Source organism: Pleurodeles waltl, chromosome 4_2, assembly GCF_031143425.1.
Source record: "Pleurodeles waltl isolate 20211129_DDA chromosome 4_2, aPleWal1.hap1.20221129, whole genome shotgun sequence".
In the NCBI taxonomy this organism is placed as follows: domain Eukaryota; kingdom Metazoa; phylum Chordata; class Amphibia; order Caudata; family Salamandridae; genus Pleurodeles; species Pleurodeles waltl.
The window spans coordinates 630,594,642-630,607,225 of NC_090443.1; positions in this window are offsets into that span (position 1 = coordinate 630,594,642).

The following is a 12,584-nucleotide window of genomic DNA, read 5'->3' on the forward strand; positions in this document are numbered from 1 at the left end:
ATAAACATTTGCCTATGAACTGCCTACTTGACTACATTTCCCATAATGCATCATTCTGGTGTTTGCTACCCTGAAATGGAGCTATCTTGGTTGAGCATGCCCCTGTGTACATGGTGGGTGGGGGTATGGCATTGATAGAGGTACAGGCATATCACATGGTACTCACCGGTTGATGTAGTGGGCTCAGAGGTGTCCAGATCTCCAAATCCTGACACTGCCTCCTGCTCCAGGGTCTCCTCCACCCTTTCTTCCAGGGGTGTGGGTGGTGGTACGGATGATAGTCCCCCTCCTGTGCCTCTCATCTCCCGGAGCCTTTCTGCCACCCTCTCCTTGGTCCGGGAGCGGAGGTCATACCACAGTTTTTTTATCTCTTCCACACTCCTGTGGCTCACCCCCAGGGAGTTCACTTTTTCTTGGATCTCCTGCCAGAGTTGTTTTTTGGTGGCTTCTGGCACATTGAGGGCTGCCTTTCCGAATAGTTCATCATAGTGCTGACAGCATTCTTCTGTCAGCACCTCCAGCTCCTTCTCAGAGAATTTTAGTTTTCGTTTTCTAGGTGTTTCAGCCATTGTAGCTGCTGTTCCTCCTGTTTTCAGATCAGCAGTTTAAAATGGGTGTGGTCCTCCCTCCTCCAAGGTGTATTTGTAAACTTCCTGGCTGTGATGTCATCATCATGTGCCAGGAAGTGTTTCCAGAGTGTTCTGGAGTGGTTTCTGGAGTGTTCTGTAGCACCTGCAATCAATTTACATGGTACTCGCAATTTGCGACACCCACTCGCAAATTGCGAGTTCGTTTTTTGCGGGGTCGCAAAAAGCGACCTCGCAAACAGCGGACTCGCTATATGCGTTGCGACTCCGGGTTCGAGTCGCAAATTGTACACGGACATTGTACCTGCATTCCTATTAGCGACACGCAATTTGCGAGTCGCACATACTCGCAAATTGCGAGACACAAATTTTTTTGTACCTACATCTGGCCCTGAGTTATTAAAAAGCTGTGCATCAAAGCACAGCTATTAAATTCGTTGTGCTGTATTTAAAAAGAGGGAAAGCACAGCACAGAACAATATCCACAAGGATATGGCAATGTTGCTGTTATTCCCTGTGCTGGTGCCCAAATTGCTGCCAAGTGCCACCCAAACACCTTTGCAATACAGTGCAAAGGTGTGTGTGATGTCTAGCCTAGATTTTATACAGGTGAGTACTCTCTAATAAAAAATACTATACTAGGACTAACTTTAAAAGCTTTCTCACATTGTATGTGTATTACATTGTACACCAACTATATAATGTTGGAAAAGTTAGGAGAAATTAAAACATTTATCCTTGATAGAGCCTGTCTCAAGGAGGCAACCATTTTTGGTGCAAAGCCCTATCTGTCATTGGTACTACATTGGGCTTTGTGCAAAAAATGGATGATAACATGGGATTGCATGTGCACTACCAAAAGTAGCACTAATCAGTGCAAATTACTGTTTGTGTTACTTTACAGGCTGCTTTTCAGTGCACAAAACTGTTTTGCAGTGGAAAGTAAATAGCTTATCAACACTATGCATCAATTTGTGTCCCTTTTTCTGACATTGCATCAGCATAGTGTTGAGAAACTGGCCCCTAAGGACAGCAATTTCATGGAGCCTCATAAATAGTGATTGAATAGAGCTATCTAGTATTCTCTCAGACGCTGACAGTCAAATATTACAGTAAAGACATTGTCAACAGATTTGGACAGTGTTTCACAGGGAAGATGTTTATGATTTTTTAAAGTGTACTCAGACTGGGATCATCTCTAAACATCTATTTAATTGTAGGTGCAAATTGCCGTAGTAAGATAAATGAGTCACCTAGCATACATTTCTAAATACTTGTTAAATTTTGAAAAAATTTAGGGATAGCCTGTAGTCAAGATTCTCGCTTAACACGCAAAGTCTCAATAAACAGTTAGGCAATCTTTACAGAATCACCCTGACATAGGTAACAGAACAGAATCATGAAATGAAAGGTAGTTATATTGTAAATAGTCTTTGAGATATCAATACCCTTTAGCACAAGCTGGAGCACTACAAAATGTTCAAACATAGGGAATTGACAAATTGTATAAGGTGTGGATTTCCTCCAATTCAGCCTCCGCCCCACGTTATCATCATGAAATGTTCTAAATATTTCTTGGCACATAATGCAGACTAAGGGCCTGATTTAGATATTGCACATGGGTTACATCGTTACAACAGGAACGAATATCCCAGCTGTGGAAATCTAAATCTGATTATTTGTATTTCAGCTGACGTGACATCCATCACCGTTGTGATGGAAAAATAATCCATCTGGCAGTATCTAAATCGGGCCCTAAAGCAAGTCTGAAGGCTAAGAGGTCCAGATTACGAGAGCCACAGAGGAGTAGTAAATATTGCTTGAACCCAACAAAGTCCAATACAGCAGGATTAGAAATTAATAAGGGCTGACAAATAGCTCCATTTCTAACTGTTTTTTTTTCCAGTTATCAATCAATCAATTGATCAATCAATCAGAACTTGTAGAGCGCAGCTTATCACCCGAAGGGTCTCAGGGTGCTGTTTGTGGGCGTGGTGATCACTTGAACAGTCAGGCTTTCAGATCCTTCCTGAATTGCTTCAGTGATGCCGCCTGTCTGAGGTTGAGTGGAAGAGTATTCCACGTCCAGGTTGCGAGGTAGGAGAAGGATCTGCCTCTGGCTGTGCTTTTCCTGATTCTCTATGTTGCGGTGAGAGCAAGATAGATGAATCAGAGTTGCTTGGCAGGGGTGTAGAAGGTCAGGTGGTGTTTAAGCTAGCCTGGTCTGATGTTGTGAAGTGCCTTGTAAGTGTGAGTCAGTAGCTTGAAGGTGATGCATTTGTTGATCGGGAGCCAGTGGAGGTCTCTAAGGTGGGCCAGGACCAGTCTGGCTGCTGAGTTCAGGATTTTCTGTAGTCTTGCTTGTAGCTTATTTGTGATGCCCGTGTGGAGTGCATTGACATAGTCCAATTTGCTGCTGACCAAAGCGTGTGTGACTGTCCTCTCTGTGAGGATACACTTGAGGATCATCTGAAGGAGCAAGCTGATGAGATGGCTTTGACTTGATGAGTCATGGAAATCATGGTTAGGATGATGCCCAGGTTGAGTACCTGGTCGATGGCAGTGTTTTTTTTTATTTTTTATTATGGTGGCTGTCCACCAAGAGTCATCCCAGGCGGACGGGGTGGAACTGAGTATGAGGATCTCTGTCTTGTCCCAGTTGAGCCTGAGACAGCTGGTTTCCATCCAGGTGGCAAATGCTCTCATGCCGCTATGGAAGTTTCCTTTAACTGTTGATGGGTCGTCGGTTAGGGACAGGATCCATTGGGTATCGTCAGTATAGGAGACATGTTTAGTCCCTGCTGTCTGAAGATTTTTGCGAGGGGGCTATGTCGATGTTGAAGAGGGTCGGGATTAGTGAGGATCGCTGGGGTACTCCGCGTCAGGTTTCTTTGGGCACCAAAGTGTACAGTGGGAGTTCGACACCTTGGGTTCCTTCGGACAGAAGGAACAAATCCATTCCAGTGCTTTGCTGTGGATGACAGCATTGTGGAGTCTGGTGCAAAGAGTGGAGTGAAAGACAGTGTAGAACGCTGTGGAATTCATGAGTTTCCAGTTGTCTTCTGTAGAGATAGGGGTCCAGTTGTTCAGGGCTTGCATCATGGTGATGAGGGTGAGGGGTGGGGGTAGGTTATGGTTCATAAACCATTCATATGTGCCCTAGATTTTCTGATGGAAAAAGGTGGCAAGGTTGTCGCAGAGGTCTTGAGGGGGGGGGGATGTCCGAGGAGTCCGATCCAGGGTTTGTGCAGTAATCAGAGCTACCATGCAGATTTTGTTGCTCATGGCACTAAGAATCAATATGTTCTGGTAATTACCAAGAGTTTTCCTCCATTAAATTTCAACAGTTTTGATCTGCTGAAATGTCACGGGGTGTGAAATGTATTGCACCTTTCAGTTACTGAGTTACTGAGTATGATAAACATCAGATCATCAATATCTGCGATCCTTGCACAAATTGGTATTTTCCAGGGTCCTTATTATCAAGCCCCAATCAATCCATGCTGATCAATCATAATATTCGGAATCTTTGGGACAACAGTTGATTTAAAGGACACAGAATCAGCATCAGATAAAAAACTCAGTGAAGTAGTTGTGAATTACAGAAAATTCCTAACACATTCTCATTCACATTGGTGGTATCTTTGTCCACATTTACTTTTTGTTTCATTTTGAGAAGAGTATTGGTTGGCATCAAAGCAGACTACAGACTTGTCAATAAGACTTGATGCTAAATAATGGCCTCATTTATGAGGTGTTGGTGCAGGGCAGCTGCAAGGAATCTTGGTGCATCGTCCTGCATCAAAAGGAAAGGGAAGGAATGCAATGTATCTAGGAGATGCGCCACATTCCTGTCCTTTTCCCATACACTTCTGCTCAATGGGCTGCCCTTGCACCATGGTGCAAGGGTGCCTATTTGTAGGTATGATTGTTTTTGTGTTGGAAGGCACACCTTCAAATCAATGGAGGTTTATCCCTCCCCTAAAGCATTTAATTGATGTTTTTTCCTCTTTCTGTGTGTGCCGCAGAAAGCAGCACACATAGAAAGAGGAAACAAGGAGAAATAACATTATTTCTCCTTCTTACACCTCCCCTGGGGAGGCGTATGCTTTTGACTAATTCTCAGGTTTACAAAATCTCGTAAATCTGGGAATGTGTCGTATGCCATGGGTGTTACATGGGACCACCCACTGTTACGCCCATGGCATGGCTCCCTATTGCAATGTGAGGAAACGCAGTGACTTCCCCTGCATTAACTCACTCCATATCTACAAGGACATGTAAAGCCTCTAAGCCTGGCTTTATGTGGCCTTGTAGATAAGGATCTGCAGTGTGCGCCACTGGACCATCAGAAAAGCGACGTTCGAGTGGTGCAGAGGGGCCTGCAAAGAAGTCCCACAGAGCCTGATTTAGAGTTTGGCAGATGTGTTACTTCATCACAAACATAATGGATGTCCCATCCACAATCTTAGAAGTACATTATGTCCAGACTCTAGGAATACCGCAAAAGAAGTAACCCATCTGCCAAACTCTAAATCAGGTCCTTCCTGATTTTCTTATGGGTTATTTAATGGTTAAGTGGTAAATTAAGTCTAATGTGTATTGTTGTGGGATTATTTATGAACTTATTTAATTTTATTAGACATGAATTTTCCACTTTTGTCCCAAGAGACACCAAATTAAACAAATGCAAGAAGGGAGCTCACCAGAGTAAGCCAATGGCTGGCGAGGGATGACCTAAGCCCCTTTCTATACGGTGTATATTGTTGTTTGGTGTATGATTTGTATAGTGGTGTCATGGGCGCTTGCAGATAGCTAAGTTGGTCTGTAGTGCGATCTAAAAATAAACTATTTCTCTTTCTCTGCCTTGATAATCAGGGACTATTGAAATCTGCAGTACAACATCAGTTTCCAAAGATGAATGCTTCACAGAAATTACCAGGAAGTAGGATTGTATTCATGCATCACCACTTGCATTACCCAAAGTTTCCAGACATTGTAAAACATGCAGCCAATGAATCACAAATGTCCATACATTTACCGCGTTAGCAATTACAGCAGTGTAATATTTACTGTTAGCTGGAGAAAATTACTGCCGGACCAAAAAAACTTCAGGCACAAGCATGGCAGCACGATCGAAAACCTATCTGGATCCGTGTGTGGGTATTTAATGATATCTTTTAGCCTTTTTAGGATCTCATCAGAGCTGGTCTTATTTAAGATAGTACATCCCATCATTTGGACAGCGTTTTGTTCTGCAGTGGCATATGTTAGCAGTAATGTACGTCACTGGCCAGTTATAGTATACTTAATGCAAAGAAGTTTACCCTCAGCAGTAACCTGAGGCAGGGTGTAGGCATGAGTACCAGTTTTCTGCATCTCAGGGCACTAAAGCATTACAGAATGGGCTGCAGACACTTATGCTGCCCTCTTTTGCAATACAAATATTGCTTGGGCACATAAAGCACCTGCACTACGTTAAGGGGTGTTCCTTCATTTGCATGGGGAGAGGCACAGAAATTAGGGAAATAATTTGCTCTGTGCCATATTATTGATGATGTGGGCGCCCAAAAAAAGACCCCTTCAGGAGGCACACTGACGGTGTGCTACAAAAAGATGTTGGAAAGTCAGCGCGTTCAGTAAGTGCCGCACTCTCGGTGGGAAGGGCGTCCAATGCACCCATGCACCTCACCAATACCGTCCCTGCAGATGGGTGTAGTCACTTACTGCACCCATCAGTAGAGTGATTTCTGTCCCTTTTAGAAGTGTAGGCGGGTGCTACCTGAACAGTGAAATTGAGACCACCTGCGTCTAGCAGTCTTGTCACCCTTCACTAATGCCTGGCCCCAAGGGTCACCGTAAGTTTACATCTGCCCACAGAGCAGCTTATTAATGGTAATGGGTGCAATGTCTCTTTTTGCGCCCAGCACACCAGTTTAAAGGTGCTCTGTGGCACTGCGACCATTACATAGTAGGAGCCCAGGCAATAGTCACTGACGAAATTTCCTCTTTCTCTAATGGGTAAGGTTAACTTTGATGACCTCAATAATGAAGTCAATGCTTCCGAAGTAAAAATGTTGATGATTTCTGATTGTTGTTAGATTAAGTAAATGTAATATTGAGGTATACTAAAGGTTACATTGGAGATCTAAGACAAATATAAAAGAAAATAACAAATAGTTAATGTTTTATAGAGTTTTCAAGTCCTTCCTCATTGCAAAGAACTTACTGTGCCTTAATATCCATGCTTCTTATTCCACTGAAAAATGTTCCCTGTGCTAAACATTATTTCTCTCACATGTCCTTATCGAATTCTTCGGGGGAGGTAATCAACATAACTCTTTCATACGCAGCAGACTTTGCATCTGTGCAAACCCACAGAGCTAAAGATTGAAACATAGTTCGAAAAATGTGTTTTCCTTTTCTGGAAACAAAAGTAATCAACTCAAATATGAGCCGATTATAGCTTCGCCTGACTTCTTTTATCTCTCCTTACACTATGGGATGATGTTAATAGAGTTTCATGCATTGTTTTTGACATGTTTCTGTAACACACTGAAGATAATACCTGAATATTTCCAATGTAGATATAGTTTGCAATATTTAGATAAGCCTACAAAAGCACGATTTTACAAATGAGGTTTACGTCTGCACAGAAAAACACAGCTGCTGCGACTAAATCCCCTTATTCAGTGTCATTCAGCCATAATTTAGGCCCATATTTATACTTTTTGATGCAAAATTGTGCTGACGCCGGCTAACGCCATTTCATTGCACCACCCGGGCGTCAAATTTATACTTTGATGCATGGCGGCGCAAACCACTGGTGAGAGTCATTTTTTTTTACTCAAACCAATGTGCTACGTCGTAAAGAAAAACAACGTTAACTTGGTGCAAATTACTTTTATCTGGTTTACGACGTCGCAAACCAGATAAGCAAAATTTTTTGATACAATGGTGTCAAAAAGCGGCACAAACACTGCAAAATGCGCAAAGGAGCCCCAAATGGATTCCAGAAGCTATGAGAGACCCCAGGAAGATGACAACTGACCAGGAACCAGCCAGGAGGACCCACACAAGACCCAGGAGAGGGAAAAGAAGAAAAGGAAGTGGTGGTTCAGTGCAGAGGAGCATGAAATACTGGTGAAAGAGGTGAGGCAACACTGGCGCCAACTTTTTGTCACCTCTAAATTTCCAATTGGAAGGAGAGAGGCAATTTGTCAACAAATTGTCGATAGCATCAACACTGTGGCAGAAGTACGGAGAACAGTCACCGAGTGCAAGAAACGCTGTCATGACTGCAAGTGCAGGACCAAGGAAAAGATGGCCAGGAACAGGAAGGCAGCACTGCAGACTGGAGGTGGGAGTCCAGCACCGCAGGAGGCCCTGGACCACATGGAGGAGATGGTGGCAGCCGTCATCCCTGAGAGATAATCACAGGGATTCAAGGACAGGACAGTGCAGACTACCAGGAAACCACACAGATGCAGGGTAAGTGGCATGCAGAACAAAAATGTCTAATTGTTAACCGAAAGAAGGGGGGCATACCTCCTACACAATGCATGTCACCCATGATAATCAAGTAGTGGAAAGGGCAAAGTGGCAGGGCATGGGGGCATCGGCTGTGCAGAGGAGACCTGGGGCACAGCACAACAGTACACCAACAACCTTTGCCTGGGGGTACTCTGCCATGCCAAGGCTGTTGGAAAGGCAAAGGCAGTCCAGGAGGGTAGGGTACAACGTAAAACTGGCCTGCTGTCACAAGACAGCTGGTATTGTCACTACATGAACTTGGGCTCAAAAAACAGTCTCAGGCCATATCCGCAAGTGGAATTTAACATTGACAACAGTTGCCACTACCACCTCTGCTGTGTGTGCAAGTCAAGTAGCTAATGGCAGTTACGTGCCCATGGATCAAACACACCCACATTAGAGGAGTCAGGATGACAACATTATCAATCCCCTTTAATCAATCAAAATTTGCTTATCCTGACAAATGTTAATGTCCATAGTTGCTATAAACATCAGGCATTGTCATAAACATTATGAGGTACACAGCAGTAATGTCATACCCATGCTGCACATGTCAGGATCTACCCTGTGCCTGCGTCACAACAGCTGCAATGCCAACATGCAACATCTCAAGTGTCATAGTGCTAAGACAACAGCATTGAGGGATAGGACATATGTTTCCGGCTACTGAAACACACCAGCACATTCAGAAGAGGAAATGGAACACTGCCAGGACCATCAGTGCAATCCAATGTAGCACACATTCCCCAACATCAACATTACACACTACCAATGCTGACACCTGTATTGTGCCATGCTAATGCTATACATAGTATATGCTGGGTCTCAGCAACATATATCTGGATGTGAAATATCTGAGACTGGGTCAGTTCCAGATTGTTAAGTGTGGTACAAGTGCCACCAGAACATCCACAACCATTGCAAGGCCACACCATGGTAATGGAAGTAGATGGAGGGTTGGATAGGACAAGAAGGTGGCAACATACAATTTGGGCAGAACCTACACCTAGAGGATGTGACGCAGACATTTCCCCACACTACATGTGAAATGCAGGTGGGTCCTAGGCCTGGGAGAATGCTAATATTGATGACAGTAACAATGAACAGGAACCAAGATCACAATGTGCAACTAATAGGAAGTCAGGAAACTCACATTACAAATGCCACAACACAGACACACTAATTGTACAATATCTCATTGCCTGTCCTGGACTTCCCTGATGACATGGATAACGAGCTGACAAACATCAGCCAGCAAACCCTCCAAGATGTCCTTGGAACCCTCCAGACCCACCTTCATTCACAAGGAGGAGCACAGAAGCAGCAGACATCACAGAGGACGCACCCACCACACCCAATTGTACAACCTGCCAGCTCCAACCCAGCTGAGGACTCTAACGACACTGGCACCAGCTTTGAGAGGACTGTAGTTGGAGTACAGCGGGAGATGGCAAAGGAGGTGTGGGTGGGGATGCAAAATATCACAGCCAGCCTAGAGGGGGTGCGTTCGTGCATGATGTCATCTGCAGAACAGGCAGCAGCCATGCAAGGGTGAACATCTATCTTGTAAGAACTTCATCAAAGTGTGAAGGAAATAAGCACAGCAGTAAGGGAGTTACCACAACACCTCGCACACCAAAGCTTTCACTGCGTGCACAAATGCACTATTGACCCCCTCAAAGCCGACCTGGCTGCCTACCACAGTGATGTAGCTGCTATACTTTAGAACCAGCAGCTCCTCCTTGCTGCAGTACTGCCCTTATTAGCCCCACAGTTGGCAGCTACCAGGATTTCTGACTCCACGTCTTCAAACACTGAAGTGTGTGTTGTCCCTTCAAACCCACCACCATCAAGGGCAGAGGAGATGACACACACATCAGAAGATGAAGACGTGGAACAGATCACCTTCACCCGTGAGAGTACCCGGTAGCACAAGTCCTTGCCAAATGGGCACTTAGCTCCAAGGTCCTGTGCTTCGTATCATGCCAGTCTTGCAACAGCTGCTCACATGCACTTTTCTCCAGCCCACTGTTTACCTTAACACTATGCTCTGTGATTGTCTCTCACTACCTCATTAGTAATTCATGTTCCTCTGCACTGTATGACACATCACCCCAGCATGTCCAATGACATGTTCTTTTGCACTTGTGTAGTATCACAATAGAAGATGTCACACTAATGGACTCACAATCCTGGACTATGTAAATATAGAACTACAGCACTTTAAAATAAATAGCACTTACACAACCACTTTGTCTCTGTGTAATGTGACACATCAACCGTGTAGGAGATTAGTGATGTTTTCCTCAGGTAAATGGACATAGAATGTCAATACAACTGCCTTGAAAGATTGTGGGCTGATAACTATGCACTGGGGTCTGGATTGTACCATCATCTGCCCTTCCTGAGGGTTATTTCTGAAGTAAATAGAAAAATTACAGTATAATGCTCTGTTGGACAGAATAAGTCTGCTTCAAGGGATGTCTAAGCAGAAAATTAATGTCTTCAATTTTTTCTTCAAGTCAATCTTTAGGTATGTGACAACTGACTCTAAAATTTCATCACACACACACCATACAGCAGGAACGGATGTGTATGAGTGTACAGACAAATATGTAACCTGGCAGTACAATATGAGAAATGATATGTGTGAATTGTGTATACCGAACTACATAAGATTATACCAACACTCACATTATCAGGGTTCACATGAACATCAGGCTGCAGACAGACGTACCACAGTGCCCAAGATTCAAAATCTGGTCTCAAAGTATGACAGATTGAAAACAAACATCCAAACTGAACAACACATTGGGAAGTGGTGGGTGCAATGGATGGCAGATGCGCAGAGAAGTAGCTTTGGTGTAGCTGCCAATGTGACAGCTCAATTGGGATCTGAATGAAGGATGGACCACAAATGCAAATACTAAATTGACACTGTTCACCCATGCCAAGACCCTGATCCCCAAGCATATGACACTTACTGTAAAGGAGTACCTAAATATTTATTTAACTGTAAAAAATGAAATTAAAACTAGGGGAAACACCTTAACTAACCTAACCTATCCTAACTAAACATTACCCACAACTGGCCTTAACTACCCTAAGCTAAACTTACTTATCACATTTAACTAAACAATCTAAACATCAACCCCCCACCCCCCTTTTATGACAGGACACATGGAGGACAACATATACTAACCTAAATACATAGGCCCTCATTACAACTCTGGCGGTAAATGCTGCTTTCTGCCATGCAGAAGACTGCCAACATACCGCTGCGGCCGCGGAATTCCACTACAGGTACTACGACCCACAGCTCGGAATCCGCCACAATACAGACACCCACACAAGTCTGCCACACCAAAGGTCAGTGATAAACTGCCAATACCAAAACCGACACAGTCACGCCAACAGGAACACGCCCACACTATCACGACCCACGAATCAACGCAGCGGTCTTTCAACTGCGGTAATCCATTGGCGGTACACACTGCCGCGCTCAAAATACACATACATTTACAAAACACAACCACAATGGACAGTTTGAAATACACACACCTGATACACACACCACTCCCACACACCCAATCCAATATAAAGCACACACCCACATCACCCACAAACCCTACAAAATGTACTAGCGGAGCACAACAATTTTTTTCCTTTCTTTCTTTTTTCTAAAGTATTGATAATCAAAAAGTCAAAAAGTCAAATATGACTATATAATTAGTAAATTGTGATAGACTGTCCACAATCCATATACATTCATATATTATTAACCTCAAACAATGTAGGTTCTCCTAATTTTATATAATGAAAATATTTATTTCAAAAATTGGTGACAATGATAAATAACATACAACACTAAACCCCTACAGTAGAAAACCAACCAACATAAAAGACATAATGTAAATAGATGCAATTAAAGTCCATAATCTAACACAGAAACGAACTATGAGTCAAAGGACCGGATGATATTTTGTCGAATCCACATGTAACATCAGCCGACACGTGTTTCGTCCACACATTGGACTTCTTCAAGGCTGATAAATCATAATTCAAAAAACATTACATTAATAATTTAAAAATTACAAAATCTAAAAAACAACTCCGAAGACTAAAGAAAGGATCACAGTTAGTCAACCTGCACCAAGAGTGTGTTGGAAATAGAAAACGTGCCATAGAGAACCTACATCCCAAATTAGTCTTTGAGATTAATAAAATGATATAGTAAGTATGAGTGATAGGGATGAAATTTGATATGAATGTGAAGGTGAGTCACTATTTTTAAGTATGAAAGAGAGACCTATGTAACCCCCAAGAGGAGTTTTGAAGGGAAAGTACCTTGATCTCTCCATTTACCACTTGTATCTGCAAATGATATTCAAATCTCTAAATAACAGAGAAACAGGGGAAGAGATCTAATCATCAACTGTCAAAATGTAGACCATATGTGTTACC